At 38.9% G+C, this 18548-nt stretch overlaps 1 protein-coding gene, 1 long non-coding RNA gene and 1 pseudogene across 4 annotated transcripts in view; 1 reads left to right on the top strand and 2 right to left on the bottom strand.

Annotated features, from left to right (window-relative positions):
* The window catches only part of LOC146497066 (tripartite motif-containing protein 16-like), a 112049-nt gene that overhangs the window by 50185 nt on the left and 43316 nt on the right, over positions 1-18548 (bottom strand). The gene's annotated exons all lie outside the window — the stretch shown is intronic.
* Positions 2394-18205, top strand: LOC146497074 (uncharacterized). 3 transcript variants are annotated; one of them, XR_014870721.1, is made up of 6 exons: positions 2394-3114; positions 3336-4565; positions 15372-15483; positions 16216-16373; positions 16762-16819; positions 17706-18205. It is a non-coding gene; the product is annotated as an uncharacterized LOC146497074 (long non-coding RNA). The 3 variants fall into 3 exon arrangements; XR_014870722.1 differs by lacking the exon at positions 2394-3114 and having other exon boundaries at positions 4300-4565; positions 15372-15476; XR_014870723.1 differs by lacking the exons at positions 2394-3114; positions 3336-4565 and adding an exon at positions 12607-14294.
* Positions 5164-8873, bottom strand: LOC146497075 (tripartite motif-containing protein 16-like; annotated as a pseudogene).

Here is an 18548-nt window from a genome sequence, read left to right as displayed (position 1 = left end):
ATGATTTTAAATATAATGAGAGATTCATCGTTGACATTGAGGAAGACAACTAAGGTGTACGACGTGCTCTGCCTTAAATCTTCAGCAGCGTTGGACGTGACAACTCGAGGGATGGAGAGAGCGTGCCAAGCTCTAAAAGTGACAGCGCAGAGGAAATCCAGCGATGGAATTGTGTTTCTGTGTGAAGCACAAATACTAGGAGACTGGGAAATAGTTGACACCACTTTTCCACCCTAGAATGTATGTTGTAAGTGATCTCTCTAAAGAGAGATCAAAGGGGGAATTGTGAGATCATTATTCTCCTTATATTTTTAGGTTAAAGAACATGACCATTGTTGTAGTATGTTAGACAAATGTTCCAGTATATCTCTGGGGATTAAAAGAATGTGACCATCCTTTGGGTTCTGTTAGACAAGTGGGCGCCACCATTTATCTGCTGTGAATGTTTTACACTGTTTTCTTGTCATGTCAGACTGCTTAAATCATTTTCTGAGAATGTTGTGTGCAAAAGACCTTGTGCCGATAATAGCAGAAACAGACCACATTCTGTGCCCCCACCCTTGTAGGAGGTAGAAAGACAGGGAGCCGAGGTCATAACTTAGGCGCCACGACAGATAAGAGAGTGTGAATGTTTAGGTTTACGACCAGGTGGGGGCCAGTGAAAAGTATAAGAAGCTGTGTAACACGTCACCATTTGGAGACTTGCTGTGACCCTCTTCAGGCATCTCTCCCCATCCGGATGGTTTTTATGCTCATTGTGTGAAAATTGTATGGAAATAAAGGATTGTTGATTGAGCATTTATACACCGAGTATTGTCCTTCCTTCAGCCCAAAGATTCAAAGAACTGGGAGAATTCAACAATAGATAGAATTTACTATATAGCTGGATGAACATGAAAAATATGTCTATAATAACAAATGACCACGAGAGCCAGTAGAATTAATTCAACTGGACACTCAAAAGACGTTTGTTGTTGTTCAACAGAACAGTGTCCAGTATGTTGGCTGTTATACTTTGTTGTGTTTGAAAATAAAAGTTGGGCTGATTTTAACATCATTACAAAAAGTGTTGTTAATTATTTTTAATCATATTCAGGTTACCACAAATAGTTTTTTCATTTAGTTGAACTTGAAATGTTTGTCAGTAGGTAAAGAATTAAAATTGTACAGTCAGAAATATCAAGTTATTCTTAATACTGCAGACTTGCAATGTGTAAGTTGTCCTAACAGTCATCTTAAGTAAGCTTTACTTAGTTTTTTTGAGGCAACGAGTTTCCTCAATTTTTTTTCGAGTTCTGGGAACTAACAAGGCTGTACAGTGTACTCAAAATGAGCCAGGTACAGCGTGTGGTGGTGGTGCACATGCATAGACCATGGTGTGGTGGCAGGTTGAAAGGTTGTGGTGGTGGATGCATGACTTGTCTTAGCAGTAAAAATCCATCTGCAACTGAACTTGTCTCTCAAGAGTGACTTATAATTTACTGTGATGTTCAGAAGCTGGCCTCTCAGATGACTCCATCATATGCAGAATTCTTTTCTTCATCTGTATGTCCACCTCTGCAACATTACGCAAATGTGTTTCAGTTGAAAGTCTTCTTTTAAGTCTGTCCTGTCTGTAGCCCTTGAGTTTTGCCTTGACAAAAGGTAGAATAATGAAAAAGAAATGAACCACAATAAATGTTAAAAATAAATGAGTGGTGGAATGCCAAGATGAATATTTCCTTAAGTGCTGCACTTAAATATGTTAGGTTAAGTGTTGTCTTTTCCTATACTTTTAAGTGTACAACATTGTTGAGGTAGGGATTGAAGAGCAACACAGTTACACTGCAGATTGAGATGAATATAAATGTGTGATTATGATGAGTTGGTATAGGTTAAGCTACACAGTAGTTAAAGAAATGAAGGCGAGCTGTATGATTACTAGGTGAAAGCTAAAGGTGCTAAAGGAAGCGCGCGTATGCGTCTCCCCGTTCCCCAAGCGAGGGGCCGCGGCAGTGAGTTCGTGAGGGATTCGAACTGGCGGCCCTCTGTACCAGAGACTTCCGCCACATGTCATACGCCAAGCGGCCGGCCGAGAGATCAATTGAAAAAAAGGCCATTTATCTTTTCTTCTTCAGCCAGCTTCATTTCTCATCGTTTTTACAAAGTACACATTAAGCTTCTTCTGCAATATTCTTACACACTAATTACACATGGAAACCTACAATGTACAATGGAATATTGTGTTTCATTTTAAATATTAAATAGGCTCAACTCAATTTTTAACTATTTGTTATTAGAACTCCATTTAAATAACTTACCACTACTTTTTATGCAAAAATGCTGACAAACTCAATTTATTTCACTTGTCTTAACTTAGAAAAACTAACTAAGCTGGAAGTTTTGCTTCACAGGGCGGAAGGATGAAAGATGCTTAAGCACCCCCAAAATGAATCAAAGCACCCCCAAAGATTTCTTACTTTTTTTTGACAATATTTGCTGTTTGTGTGACACACTACTAAAAATATAAAAATCATACAGTACTGTACTTGTTTGAGACGTAACATTTTAACAACAAAAGTATAGATAACCCCCCCTCCCAAAATGGTTTGTTCCAGCTCTCCCCTGCTCTGGCTCTAGCGCTCTTGCTACCAGAGCGATGGTGGCTGAGACGCAGCAGAAAGGAGGTATAAGTGCCTGGCTTAAAACAGGACATATTAGCTGCATTTAACCTTCAGTTACTCTTTATATAGTTAGGTAGGAGTCAGATCATGTTTCTTTTTAGCTGAAAAACATCACACCAGGTAACCCTCAGTGTTGAAAACGTGTTTTCCGACGATGTTTGCTACTCTACAATCCGTCCTGCTCTGTAGTAAAATTCAGCGACATTTGACCGTCCTGTTGCTCCCATTGAAATTTATATCGGCTATTTAAAATCTAAAACTTCTAATTGTTCGTAGCCTGCTGTTGTTACCACCGTCCTGTTTGAAATGGATACTAACTAGCTAACTGACTGGATGCCCATTACCTTATAACTCCTCGTGTGTGTGTGTGTGTGTGTGTGTGTGTACAGAGAGACAGCCAGGTTCATAATGGATATAAGGAAGTTTTTTCAAAAAAAGGAGCCACATTCAGGTAAAAGTGTAAAATCAAATGATCTGTCAATCAGGAATAATGTTGGATCAGTGTTTCAATGTTTATATCTTTTATTAGATGTTCATGTGGTTTGGTTATTTGCCTTTTGGTTGAAAGTACACTGAGAGAGGACTTTTTGTTTGTGATCTTAATAGAATTTTTTTCATATTAATGTAATTTTTCATCTAATTGAATACAATCTATTTGTGTATGATTGTCAGTCCAAAGAGGGAGAGAGGAAAGAGGGAACGTGAGGAGAAAGTACAAGGTCAGGAAGAAACAGGTAAGAAAACAGATAGGGAACAGTGACAGGCACAACAGAAACTGTTAAACTGACAAAGAAAAAAAAACCTGATTTTACTCACATAATCAGGAAGTTGTGTCCTCCCTATATTAAAGCTGCTAAACAGAATCTGCTAAACAAACTGGGTTGAAACAACATTCCAACATAACATTATCATTGATCGGGGAGATTAAAATTAATGATATATTTTTATGTGGTTCAGCCACAACTCTACTAAAACCTCAGCCAGTAATAGGTAGGTCAACTTTTGGACCCTCCAGTTGTCTGTATGACTGCCACAGTACGTACATCACATTTGCACACTATCAGTGCCAAAGACAGTCCTGGTGGAGTGAGGAGCTGTAAAGAGAAGCAGATCCTCTGTTTGTTTCTGCTGCTTTTGCAGCATTTAAATAAACTTTATCAGATTTGATGGTTTTGTTACAGACAAAAGTGTTTTGCTTTTCTTTCACCAATGTGGGGATTAAATTGTGTTAAAATGTACAAAGCAGTGATGTCATGTTTTGTGACCCAGGCACAGAGAGACTTGATGAATTTAAGAATCTTATGATTTAATAAAGAAATTTGAAGACTTTCACAGAGATGGTAAAATTATGATGACTGATAACGGAGACGAAGACAGCAGACGATGAGGACAGGGAGGAACAGTTTAAATGCACCAAAGTGACAGTCAGAGAGAACTCGGGACAACATTTAAGGATGCAGGGACTGAGAGAGACAGGTTTATCTTGCCTGGCTGGGCAGCTCTCTGGGTGCTCAGCACCCCCAAAGCTCTGATCCTAGAATCGCCCCTGGTGTTTCATTTAAAATATTAAATAGGCTCAACTCAATTTTTAACAATTTGTTATTAGAACTCCATTTAAATAACTTACCAGTACTTTTTATGCAAAAATGCTGAGAAACTCAATTTATTTCACTTGTCTTAACTTAGAAAAACTAACTAAGCTGGAAGTTTTGCTTCACAGGGCGGAAGGATGAAAGATGTGTTTTGAAAATGCCACGTCACTACCGTCCTCCTCCCTCTGGGATCAGTCCGCATGTTCACGGTGCCAGCATTTGTTATGGAATATGTTGAGCAAACCTGGAGAAGCCTCAGCTCAACATATTATTGTCATTGCTGTGGATCTTTAGCTGATACACTGACTTGGTGAGTAAATGTTTACTCTTATTCAAACTGATTTTGTGGCGTCTCTTAGTTTAGCACCAGGATTATAATCTTGCTAGCTAGTTAGTGTTAGCCTAGCGTTGCTGCTGCCGCTGGGCTCATGTTACTTAAAAATTAACACCACAGCCTTAAAAACCTTACATAAAACTATGTCTGTGAAATTTTCTGTTGATTGTTTGAAATAAAAAAGTGAGATAAGAGCCCAGACAAAATTCTTCGGGAGGTGTAGCCGTTAGGGGTAGGGTGGGGTGTGGTGGGTATTTTCAATCCATAGCCATAACTAACTAACTAATTATATATATAATGTTTAACCTGAGTAGCAAAAGAGTGCAGGGGGGTTGAAAACAATAAGCCAGGAGTTAGCTGTGCTCCTGGACTCTATCAAGCCTTGACCTCCCGGTCAGCTATTGCGCTGGTGGATAACAGAGCTCTCCGAAAACGTGGAAGCACTTTTGCAAATATGTGATATTTTTATAAATTAAGTAGATGTTTGAGCATTACACAGCTACATTCTCGCCTGAAAATATCTTAAAAGGTTATTTTGTGACCCAGAAAGGGTAGTCTGGGGAAAAGGAGGAGGGTGGTCATTAGAGCCTGTGCATACTTGTAAACGCAGCAATGGCAGAGGAGCGCGGCTAAAAAACGTATTACTTTTTCTGGGTCACAAAATAAACTTTTAAGATATTTTCAGGCGAGAATGTAGCTGTGTAAAGTTCAAATATCTGCTCGATTTATCAAGACATCACATATTTGCAAAAATGCTCTGAAGTTTTCGGAGACGTCCATTTTTTTTTTTCATGCTTTGTGGCAGCTTTTGAACATCTGTGGCATCTATTAATGTCAAATCTAGCCTTTATTTAACAACATAAGCAATCTCTATGTTACAATAATTGCACAGCCATTAAGGATAAAATCAGTTTCTGAAAACTGTTCTGCTTTTTCTCCCTCTGCTTGCTTCTTACTGTCTTTGAGGATCGGGATCAGCACTCCTGTTGTTGGACAGAAAGACATCAACTCAGTGGTAAGTATTTCGGTTTTCCAATATATTAGCAACTGTCAGTGACATTTATATTAATCAGGCTGAACTTTAATCATACTTTAGATCAGCCTGTTTTACTTATCGTTTTATTCGTGCTTTGGTTTGGGGAAGTTGTTTCTTTACTGATCTTTTCCTGTCTTCTGTTATTAGACTTGAGATATGACTGCACTATGCTGTTGCTGGTGACTCCAGTTAATTCTACAAGACATGCTGTGTAAGTAAACAAACAACAACAGTTTGGTCTGCATTTCTTGAAAGATCACATCCCCCAAACTTAGTTTAGAGGGTCTACACTGTATATAGTGAAGTCTGCAAGTTTTCTAACAGCAAAATTTGTTTTGTTCCCAAATCATTTTGCACATCATTAGAATGAAAGTTATTGGCCATGTTTGCATAGCCCTTTTTAAAATGATGCTTTCATGGCATTATTGTGTGTCGGGTGGGGGTCAGGGCTATCCAGACTGACAATTGGGACATTGAATGTCACCTCTCTGGTGGGGAGGGAGCCTGAGATTGTGTAAATTGGAGTCTGTTTTATACCAAATGCAGAAAAAAATGTTTTAAGAAAGCAATTAAGTTCATGTTCCAAAAAATATGATTGTTTGCTCGCAGGACACCAGGAGAGATGAGTCCTCCGTCACAGATGGTGTGGTCAGTGAAGATGGTCGCCTGCAGGTTCAAGCTCATTGCATCTCCAACCCACATCCACTGCCACTGTACTTAAGGGAAGTTAAAGACCTTCTTCTGCACTTACATTTGGATCACCTCGATCCATGACAGTCATTCGGGCAGTAATGCCTGGACTGGAAACAAGCCATCCTTAAAACATTACAACATTCCAGCTCCTGTGTTGGAATGAAAAACAAATGTGTTGTTTAAATCAGACACTGCACTTGTGACAGAACAATAAATATTTTATTTTGATTATATAAGTAATGTAAGTACAAAACAAACTTGTGGTAGGCCTAAACTTATTTTCAGAATAATTACATCTGAGACTTTGTTTCATTGTAAGATTATAACAGTGATGGCAATATAATTGTTTGTTGTTCAGCAGAACAGTGTCCAGTATGTTGGCTGTTATACTTTGTTGTGTTTGAAAATAAAAGTTGGGCTGATTTTAACATCATTACAAAAAGTGTTGTTAATTATTTTTAATCATATTCAGGTTACCACAAATAGTTTTTTCATTTAGTTGAACTTGAAATGTTTGTCAGTAGGTAAACAATTAAAATTGTACAGTCAGAAATATCAAGTTATTCTTAATACTGCAGACTTGCAATGTGTAAGTTGTCCTAACAGTCATCTTAAGTAAGCTTTACTTAGTTTTTTTGAGGCAACGAGTTTGCATAGTTTTGAGTTCTGGGAACTAACAAGGCTGTACAGTGTACTCAAAATAAATAAGTTGTCATAATTTAGTCATTTTTAGCTAAGCTTTACTCAATTTTTTTTGAGGCAACGAGTTTCCTCAATTTCTTTGAGTTCTGGGAACTAATTAGATTTTACAGTGCAAATGGCTCTTTGGATCTTAAAGGTTGCTGACCCCTGATTTAGAGGATAGAGAAGTATACATTTTTATGTGGAGAAATATTTTAGTAAATAAACATGATGATGAGCAGTGATAGCCTCCATAAAAAGTCACAGGAAAGATCTCCTTTAAAAGTCCAAAACACAAAATACCGAATTAAACTGGACTTCAGTCTATTTCAGTGTAATAAACTCAGCAGTGTTTCCATAATACTGAAACCAAAGTCCAGCATAGAGCGGCTGAGTGAATGTGGTCTGGACTCTGTGGAGGAGAGTCATGGTTTCAGAGACGCTGTAGAAGGACAAAATACCTGCTCTGTGATCCAGGTACACTCCTACTCTGGAGGAACGAGGACCTGAGACACGAGTTTGGATGTTGTTGTACCAAAATGTATAACTGTTGTTGTTACAATCTAATGACCAAGATTTGTCATTATGTCCAAATACACATTCACTCCCTGCTCTGCTGATATTCTTGTATGCGACTGCTACATAACCTCCTCTCCACTCCACCTCCCAGTAACAACGTCCAGTCAGACTCTCTCTACTCAGGACCTGAGACCTGTTAGTGAATCTGTCTGGATGATCAGAATAAGACTGTTGTTGTTTCATAAATGTTACTTTTCTGTTCCCCTCTGATAATAACAGCTGTTTGTTTGCTGTGTTTGGATCCAGTGTGATTTCACATGAATATTTTAAGAATCCAGCTCTGGTCTTTGGCTCTGGTGGATCTGACAGTAAAACATCCACTTCAGTGACTGTCAGTGAGATGTTTGTCCATTCCTCTCTCAGAATGTCCTGTAGTTTATCTCTGACCTCTGACACAGCTGCTGTCACATCCTCAAAGTAGCTCAGAGGACGGATATTGATGCTGGATGAGTCTGTAGACTCACTGAGTGCTGACAGTGAGGGGTAGTTGTGTAGAAACTGGATGTGATCCTCTGTGTGTGAGAGCTGCTTCAGCTCAGCATCTTTCCTCTTCAGCTCAGTGATCTCCTGCTCCAGCTTCTCCTGAAGCTCTTTGACTCGACTCACTTCAGTTTCCTGCTGGGATCTGATCTGCTGCTTCACATCAGAGCTTCTTTTCTGGATGAGATGGATCAGCTCAGTGAAGATCTTCTCACTGTGCTCCACTGTTTGATCAGCAGACTGATTGATGGCCTCCACCTCCTGTTGAAGCAGCTTCACATCTTTCTCTCTGTCCTGGATTCTCTGCTGGATGTTTTGTCGACTCACCTCCAGCTCTCTCTGCCTCTCAGTCCTTTCTGCTGCAGCTGAGACTGTGTCGTGGCCTTTATGTTCATCCACAGAGCAGAGATAACAGATACTCTGCTGATCAGTACGGCAGAACATCTTCATCACCTCATCATGACGAGAGCAGATGTTCTCCTGGAGCTTCTTGGAGGGCTCCACCAGCTTGTGTTTCTTTAATGGAGCCACATCATAATGAGGCTGAAGGTTTTTCTCACAGTAAAATGCCAGACAGAATAAACAGGACTTGAAGCTTTCATTTTTCTTCCAGTGCAGACATCACAGGCCACATCTTCAGGTCCAGCATAGCAGTGATCAGCAGGAGCAGCTTGGAGTCCAGTCTTCTTCAGCTGCTCCACTAAAACTGCTAACATGGTGTTTTTCACCAGGACAGGCCTCGGCTGTGAACATCTGTCTGCACTGAGGGCAGCTGTAGATTTTCTTCTTTTCCTCTTCATCCCAGAAGCTTTTAATACAGTTCATGCAGTAGCTGTGAGCTCACAGAAACAACCTCTGTGCTCTGAAGGGAAACAGATTTCTGCTCTTTTTCTCCTCCTACAGGAAATGAGGCTCACCAGCAACTGCATTTACACCATGTTGTTTAGACCCATCCTGATACAGACACATCTGTGAAGGGAGGCACTAAAGAAATATTCTTTCAGAGCGACCAAGAGCCAATCACATGATGCAGGGTGTGGTATGTTTGGTTACAACATGCAGTAACAAGTCTGACCCAGTTAAAGTTTAATAGTTTATCTTTACTTGGTGCTTTGAAATGTGACAGTCAACTCTCAGCGAGTTCATTTTATATTTCAAAAAGTTCAGCAAAGGTTAGGATGCTGTGATGAATAAAAATAAATCAAACTTTATATTTTGACATTTTCTAATCGTAGTTCATTCTCACACTTACAGAATGATGCATGGGAACAACTGACTCCACTAAATCAAACCTATGTTCAAATGAAATTACTGTACAAGACAGGCAGCAAGCTTGATTTCTTGAGTATTTTTTTAAATAGTAAAATATATGTAAAAGTATTTAAAAAACAAATACAGATAGTGTTCTAATTCTACATTCTTTAGTCATTTTTCCTGTGTACCAACATGGATTTCGAAACAATACATTAATATGTGCTTTAAATGCAGACACTCAAATATAACTCAACATTCACACTGAAGATACACAGTAGACATAAGAATCAGTTTTCATGTCCTTTATTTATTCTTTCATTTAAAATCTTTGTGGTAAAGATCATCATAATTACACATTAACTTTCATGTACAGCTTAAATGTTTCACTTCACTGTTGGCAGCAAAGATTTCACAGCAAAGCCGATTAAACTAGAAGCTAAACGACTCTTCAGTCCTCTTTTGGAAGCAGTCTTTAAATGGGGACAAGCATTAACTTTTGTCATAAACTGTATAACCACCAGATGGCGATATTAGTTTGTAAGTAATAAAACGGCATCAAAACAAACCTCTAGTCCGACCTGAGACACAGCTCCTGATCGAAGGATTATTTCATGGTGAGGAGATCCTCAGACAAAATGAACTTAAATACAGATTAATAACAGTTTGCTAAAGATGGAAACTCACTGCAAGGACAGAGTGCTGCGTTTTTTTCACTTTGACATTTTTGTTTTCACATTGAACTTGAACATTTTTCTGTTAGTTTGCAAATTCTCCTATTTTATATATTTCAATAGAAAACTCAGGAGAAATTCTTTGGTAAGTTAAACATTTTTTGGCAATAAAACTGTTTCTGAGGGCAAAGCCAAATATTCATCCAATTTCACCACCTGAGAAACATTCCCCACAGCAAACAGGTTTCACAAATTCTCATTTCTCAAAAATCTCCCAAAAGTCTTTACACGTCTCTTCTGTTAATCAGTGTCTAAACGTGAATCGACACTTTTAAGGTGTATTGCTACTCTCAAGTGTCAGTGAAATATTTAATCTATTTTTACATGTTTTTGTTTTATGAAAGTATGTTTTGTGACCTTCAGTAACTCCATATTGTGGACAAAACCTCCACCAACAGCAGGGAACAGTTTCAATAATTTAACCCTGTCTTGGTCATGATGTGCTGTGCAGCAGACAGAGGCATAAACCCAATATGCAGATACTCAGATGCAGAAGTGAACCTAAAAGGCAGCTTTATTGCTGGACTTGCAGGCAACCATAGTACAAAGAACTTCAGTAGGAAGCTAGACTACAACACAGACAAGACACACAGCAAGGGTGAGCTCATGACAAGGGCTGTATCCCAATTCAGGTTCTGCAGCCTTAAAGTACGCAGCCTTAACGGTCCTCAAGGTCCGCATACTCAAAGACCGCTAAGGCCGGAAGTGCGAGGCTTGTAGGCTTGTGAAATGGGACGGTCTAGCCTCCGTCGCGCTGCCCAGGTTGCCTAGCAACCATGATACAAACCGCTGGAAACGTTTCATACAGCTTTGTTTGACAGAAATGAAGGAGAACATATTTTGTTCATTTGTTTCTACATGAGCTCTGTGTGATTTAATAAGTATCTGAGGCTGAGACCACAGGACTGTAAAACATGATTGTTGGGCTTCATTTCTGTACTGAACAGTCATTTTAAGATTAGCTAGTAAATAACAATTAGCTAATGTTGTTCATGAGACTAAAGTCATCTCACTTTGGTAATGTAAATATAATATGGCCAATATTATTGTTCTGCCTTTTATAACTTAAATGGGATATTATAGTTGTAAACTGCCCTAGAGCTCCCTCTAGTGGCTGCTGTGTAATATGGGTTCGGTTACTTTGGGAAGGGAAAAAATGAGAACGTGGAGAAGAAATAAAAGATGGCGGAAAGTGATACCGTAATGTTATTGTTCTAAGCTTATACGGACCTTAAAATGTTGTTGCCGTGGACAAGATATGTCTGTAAGTATGAGTGTCGATAAAATAATTATTATCTTTTGTTTTGTGTAAAAATGGTTCGATAATTTATACATTTGAAAGTTTTATCTTGTTAGCTTGCAGTAAGAGTGTAACAAGCTAGTTTACAATGTTAGTTAGCTAATACAGTATTTTGTACTTTCAGTTTTACGATGGTCAAAGAGAAGGCAATGGTCAGAGGCCATTCTTCAATAAATCAGCGCAAAAAGGAAATAAGTCTGATTATTGGAGCATCGTTATCTCGCTGTCTAGCTGGTGAAACTAAGAGACTCAGGGCGAGGACAGCATAATTATAGTTATCATATTAATCATTATTAGTTATTACAGCAGTGAGTTTGAACTCTGTGTCAAATACTGAGCTTCAGTAAAGATTTAAGTTGCAGTTATTTATATTTCCTATCACCTTAAATCTTCACTCAAAGACAAGTATCTTTGACAGTGTATATATAGATGTATCATATATAAGAGACAAATATTGTTCGTTTAATATGTTGGCATTACTAAATGTGGCTCAGCTATAGGAGACAAAAAACGAACAAAATAAAGCAGCAAGTGATGCACACTGAGACTCAGACATGTAAGCTTGATACTGGGGAATAAACAGACCTGGAGACAAAAGGACAAAACACAGATGATAGAGAGACAGAGAGACGACAACAGGAGAGACTAAAGACAACACAAAGATGAGACAAATACAGACTAGACATGAAAAGGGGACAAACATGAACAGAAACAAGAACCAAAACCTAGAAACATAAGCAACAAAACTCAGAGGCTCTCAAAACCTGAACATAACTATTTCATAATTCTGAAAAATGAATAAAATGTCCAACAAACTCAAAAACATGGGTCAAATTCCCAGGAGCATGACAGTCAGACATTAACCAGCAGGTGTGTGGCTTCGGGTGTGGCCAGTCCGCCAGCAGGGCCACACCCACCAGGCCTGAAGGCACCTGCAGAAACAGATATACACACACACACACACATACACACACACACACACACACGTGCAAACAGGGAGAAGGACAGCAACACCAAATATACATACAATAATAATATAATTCATAGCTGCTCGGGGATCCTGGGTCGCTCAGACCCAGGATATATATATATATATATATATATATATATATATATATATATATATATATATATATATATATGTATATCTTTGCTCTCTCCACTTTCTAACCTTGACTCTCCTAAATAAAAGCTCAAGTTAAACAGGTCTTATATGTTGTACCATGACTGAAATGTTTCATATTTCATATCCATAAAATTCTAATCAGACTGTCTGCATCACAAATGACTCCATCCTGTGAACTCTTTGACTCACCTCTTCAGCAGAGGTCTCTCCCTTCTCACTCTCTGTGCTCCTCTGCCCTGACTCCTACAGGTTAATGGGGTTGGAGGAGTGATAATTATTATTTCCACTGATGATAACTATACCTGAATGAGCTCAGCTCGATTTTTCAGAGCTAAAACGAGTGTCAGAAATTAATATTATGCTAACAATCTAACTTAGTGCGCTAGCCAGGTTTTTATTTATCAAAATGGGGAGCACCTGGTTCATTAATTACATGGGACTCTCTGCTGTTAGCTGAAGCTACCTAATTGTTACTACCAGCCAGTGATGAAGACTTACTTTCTTGAAAAACCTGCGTATATCCATGTTTTCTTGCTGTTGCAAGTGTAGACAGGCGGAGTGTAAAGTAGCAGTGAAAACGAGGACTGGATTGTCAGTAATGTGGATGTCCCCTGTGAACAACTGGAACGGATTGGATAACGAAGCACTGACGCTACAGTGTAAAGTGAAAGGGACCAACCGAGTTATGATCATATTTACAAAAAGAAAGAGGAACTAACTGAGTGTGTGTGTGACGTGCTGCAGAAATATAACCATGCTGGCTGCTACTGCTTTCAGACCTGAGTGTGTGTGTTCGTGTTCAGGTCTCCGTTTCCGGAAATGTAAAATAAAGATCATTTTTTGAGCTTTGACCACTCTGAGTACGGTCTTTTTCTGTCGCCAAAAGAATTCAAAAGAACTGAATTTAATATTGGTTTCATGTCTTTACCGGATGAGCTAAACAAATTCTTCACTCGCTTTGAGGCACAGACCTTCACCCCCGCACAGAGGACCCCCCCCAACGATCGGGTGGTGAGACTATCCCCAGACAGTGTGTGGAGGTCCCTTGCTAGGATCACTCAAAGCCCCAGGTCCTGACAACATCCCGGGACGAGCACTGAAGAACTGTGCTGCAGAACTCACAGATGTCTTCACAGACATCTTTAATACATCACTGAGCCAGACTGTCGTTCCCACATGCCTCAAAGCCTCCACCATCATTCCTGTACCGAAGAAGTCATCTCCCTCCTGCTTTCATGACTACTGTCTGGTCACACTTACCTCCATCATTATGAAGCAATTTTAACCGCCCTTCCAACACGTTCTCACTCCCAACTCGTCAAATGTGTGACGCATGGTCAGGCTCCCTCTGCTTCACTTATCGACGTGCAGGGTCCTCTCATTGAATACTATGCTGCTCCCTTAACGTTGCTTATTGACGACAAGAGATTGCGCTGAAGAGCCTGTTGTCTGTATATTTATATATTTCCTAAATCACATTGTAGTGACGTATACTGAACACAATAAATTATATAATGTAAACAACTACCTGAAAAACATGTAGAACGATACTTTTGTATCGTTTATTGCATTTATGGAGGGAGTGATGTATGCTGGGTAATGGCACAGCTAGCGACTGGGTGACTTTATTCACCCGCTTCGGCTGTTATCAGTCCATACAATGGGCGTTATTAGCACAAATCAGTCCCATAGATATGGGCCATCTCCTGCTAGATTGTTCAGAAGGTTGTTATCATCCATCCAGATGGAGGATCACTAACAGGAGCGTGGGAAGACTCCAGAATCCACTCTGGCTGGAATCCGGTGGATGCAGCAGTGTTTACAGGTAAGACCATTTAAACGGACAGCATTAATAGAATGACTATTAAAAGTCAGCGAGTGTCAATAATGTTAATGTGGTTATGTTAGTAATACACCGAGTGCTAATATAACAGCTTTAAGATGCATTTGTAGATATTATTACGTGTTTTACCGTCTTTATGGTGCTAGCTTAAAGTTACGGTGTAAACGTTAGCTTATATTGGAGTAAAGCTGTTACTGTTTAAACGATGTTAGCACAGAAATATTAGCTTCTGTCATGACTGATTAAATTACTAGTTAGTAAAGTTTCCAGTAAAGTGTTTAATCGCAGCCACAGATTGACAGCAAATATCTCGATTAGCTTCAGTGCATCTGTAATAAATATGTGCAAGTTTCAGTGCTTCGTTTAAACTGTATGATACTTATACTGACCCAGGGTCAGTGTAAAATACAATCCTAGCTGGGTGAACAAAGCCTGGCTCCTTTAATCCTGCATGACAAACCTCAGGATGCAGGTTATTATTACTCTTTCCTGCTGGCACACCTGTCACACCTGAGAGTCAGCTAGAAACGTACAGTGACGTGGACATCATGCAAAGACTGCCAGACTCTGTAATACTGTAAATGATCAGTGACTCAGGTTAACACTAAACTTTAAACAGTCCCTCTGTGTCTCTGTGTGCTGAACATTTAGGATTGAGTCAGGCTGCATTTATTTATTGGGACTTTAATGTGTTAAAAGCAGGTTGAAGACGGCTCAGAAACATTTGAAGATTAAAATTTAGCATTATGGCTGCTGGTGGTTTGTAAAGCCTCTACTAAGCTGTATTTTTGTTACTAATTTCTGTTTGTTGTTGTTTAACACAGATTTCAGAAGAGCAAATATGCTTAATAGTTTAACTAGATTTCATTTGTCAGTGTGGGACTGCTGAGTCACCTGAAGAACTCATTTCCTTCATTCTCCACATGATGTTCATTTACAGAAATGTTTCACAGGAACTGATTCCTCCCAAAAGGGTGAACTAGTGTGTTTCCATAGATTATCTCTGTATGAATGTACTTCTTAAATGAAGGCAAGTGTTTGTCCTTTTTTGTTCTTCAGTTACAGTACGTGATATCAAGGGCAGGCGGTCAACACTGGGGGAAGACAAGAAGCAGACGTACTTCCAAGAGGGAGCTGCAGTGTGGACACAGCCAGGTCACTGAGGTCAGAGGTCAGAATCTGAAACAGCTCGTGTTTATATTTTAGTTTGATTTATAAAAAATCAAAGTGTATTTATGAAGAAACCTTTAAATAATAGTCATAATTATGATTATTATAAGAAATATCAAACATTTAAGTGGATTTTCTGTTACACATATTGTGTTAGCCCTGCAATAAACTGGCAGCCTGTCCTGTCTTTGTCCTGTATCAGCTGGGATAGGCTTCATCCTCCCGCAACCCTGAATTGGATACATTGTATTCCAATTATGTAATCTGATCATTTACAAACTTAAGGTATCTAATCAAAATGTAAGTAATAATTATAAAATGGGAAAGCAGAAATAAGTGTGACATAAATGTAAATGTGTTAGCTGACATAGAGGACAGCTACATGCAGTCTGAAAAACCTTTGTTGTCAAGTTTGCAGGTCTATCAGCACGAGACATTCTTACATAGAAGAGACTGTTAAAGTCTCTAACTCAGTGAAGCATTATTGGTCCAGTCTGTTTGGATAAATATAGTAAGTTGATGTTTGTCCATTTATTGACACATTTTCTTAAGTGCTTATCCAGTTCAGGATCACAGTGGAGCTGCAGCTGGATATGTTCACTAAATAAACCTTACAAACGTTAACAATAAACCTGCATCCCTGTATGTTGTTGTCCACAGGATGAGAAAATCAAACTGGAACACTGTGGAACATGTTAATAAATGTTTGTGTTTATCCCTGTGTCTTTCACAGGAGGCGCTGGACGGTTTCCCTAATAGTTCCTGGTGAATCAAAGCAGAACCATAAAGGTTGCTGGATTGCATGATGGCCTTACCCCTGAGCAGTCATCCTGTTAAAGGAGGAACCAGTTAGAAGCTGTTTTCCAAGTAGCTGAGCAGATTTCATCTCAAGTAAGCGATTAACTGTTTGTTCATCTGTTCTGCCACTTAAAGAGCATTTAAGGACGTCTTTTGAGTGTCCAGTTGAATTAATTCTACTGGCTCTCATGGTCATTTGTTATTATAGACATATTTTTCATGTTCATCCAGCTATATAGCAAATTCTATCTATTTAGTAATATCCGTCAGCTATAATGTAATATAAATATAAAAAATCTGTCTGTTATCGTGTTACATTAGCATTCCTCACATATCAATGAGATGCTGTACAGTACAATCCTACTGACACAGCAGAGGGATAACGACGGCTATTCAACATCGTTACACGACACATTCGAGCGGCACGACACAGACAAAGTGACTAAATCATCTTTTTTGTGGTTTATTGTCTTCAAACCAGCAGACAAAGCTGATGGCAGAAGATGTCGGAGAAGAACTTCAGGCCGTGTACTCTATAGGTATTTTTTTCTTGTTATCAAAAGACATTTGGAGTGACGGCTTCTACAACTGGTTGTGCTAAAGTAAAGCTTACAGTCTAAGAAATCACAGTGTTGATATTCAGCACAAAGAGAAAAGCTCACTTGTTTGAATTTATTTACAATCATAGTTTTATAAATCCTGACTGTAAACATCTTCTACAGCTTTGATATTGTTTGACACTAGATATCAGGTTTAATTTAAAGCTTTCTGTGTCCCAATGAGCCATTTACACTGACCAGTGTTTGCATTTAACTGGAACACATTCATTATTTAGTTCCAACATTTCTAAGAGAAATAACTGAATGTAAAAAAATGGCAGCACTCAGGCCAGGTTTATAGAGATATATGCATGCATTATGAAATTTATGTATCCCAGATAATTGTTATTCATCTAGTTATGGCAGACCCACCCCTTCCTCCCAAGTTAACTGCAACCCAAAAGAACTAGTGGGGCTATTTACACACTCACAACCAGTGTGGGGTAAAAAGAGCCACCAAAAAGCTGTCAGCAGGTACTCCTGCCCAAATAACATGATATAACCCCACATACAGCCCAGCCATAAAATGAACCAAGTCATTTAGTTAAAGACAGCATGGGACCAAATGCATGTAACCAGCCTGCACCAACCTGGCATTTCTTCCTCCTGAATTAAAGGAATGAATGGATGAAAGTTAAATGACTACAAACCTAAAGCCACTAGTTCCCACACTGGAGTTCCCTGACACTGTGTGTTAACCGTATTTAGCTTGTATCAACAGTTGTAACAGGCTAAGCCACCTGAGACACTGCATTGAATGATTGTTCCTGTCTTAAAGATTTCAGCTGACTGGTTTCAGCTCAGATGTTCTGCTTTTTCCTTTCAGTAGATCAAAGCAGCTCGTGCTCCTTCTGCTTCTATTTTAATGAGAAGAAGTAGAAGAAGAAGAAGAAGAAGACTGCTTCAGCGAAGTGGCGTTCATGGTCTCAATGAACAGTCATGGTCACACACTGCATGTGGTTTTAAAAGCAACATGTCTGTTCACCACAACAATGGAGATGTGTAATATTAGTGCAGCTACGGTTTGTTCTTGAACATCAGTTCTGTTTTCTACTTTGATCACTTAGACCAAAAAAGTGTTGTTTTCAGATTCTTTCTTTTAAATCTATAAAGCACCTGTTCATTTTTTATTACAATTAGTTTCACATAAATGTTAGTGTTTCCTTTATGATCTTTTAATGCTTACACTACACTGTACATGTCTACATTAGAGACATTTCTGTTACCTGTTTCTGTTGACTCAGAGTTGTGAAATGTTCTTTTATTTGATGCACAATATGAAGTTCATAATTTTCTTACAAATAAAACTCTAATGACAAACATGAACAGCTGTGCTTATTTCTGAGACATGATTTTGTTTTTTGAATGTGTTCATATTTAGACAGTGTGCATTTGTATGCTGAAACTGTAATGGTGAACCTGAGGTGATGGTCACCAGAAGGCAAATATATATCAATATAAAACAATATTGAAGTAACGTCTTTACCCTGTGCAGCGTGTGGACGCTGTGCACACAATCACCTTATTTACTGTAGTAAACGTGCGCCGCTAGCTCACGTGACTGACTGTCTCCATGGTTACATCGTATATTATTAGCTATGTAAACAGTTTCCAAAGATACCGCCATAGCTCTCTACAGCTGTAACACTTTCACACTTTGCAAATCATT

The sequence above is a fragment of the Neolamprologus multifasciatus genome, chromosome 18 (assembly GCF_963576455.1).
Source record: "Neolamprologus multifasciatus chromosome 18, fNeoMul1.2, whole genome shotgun sequence".
Taxonomy (NCBI): Eukaryota; Metazoa; Chordata; class Actinopteri; order Cichliformes; family Cichlidae; genus Neolamprologus; species Neolamprologus multifasciatus.
The sequence above is the reverse complement of the archived record's forward strand: the minus strand, read 5'-3'. Positions and strand labels throughout refer to the sequence as shown.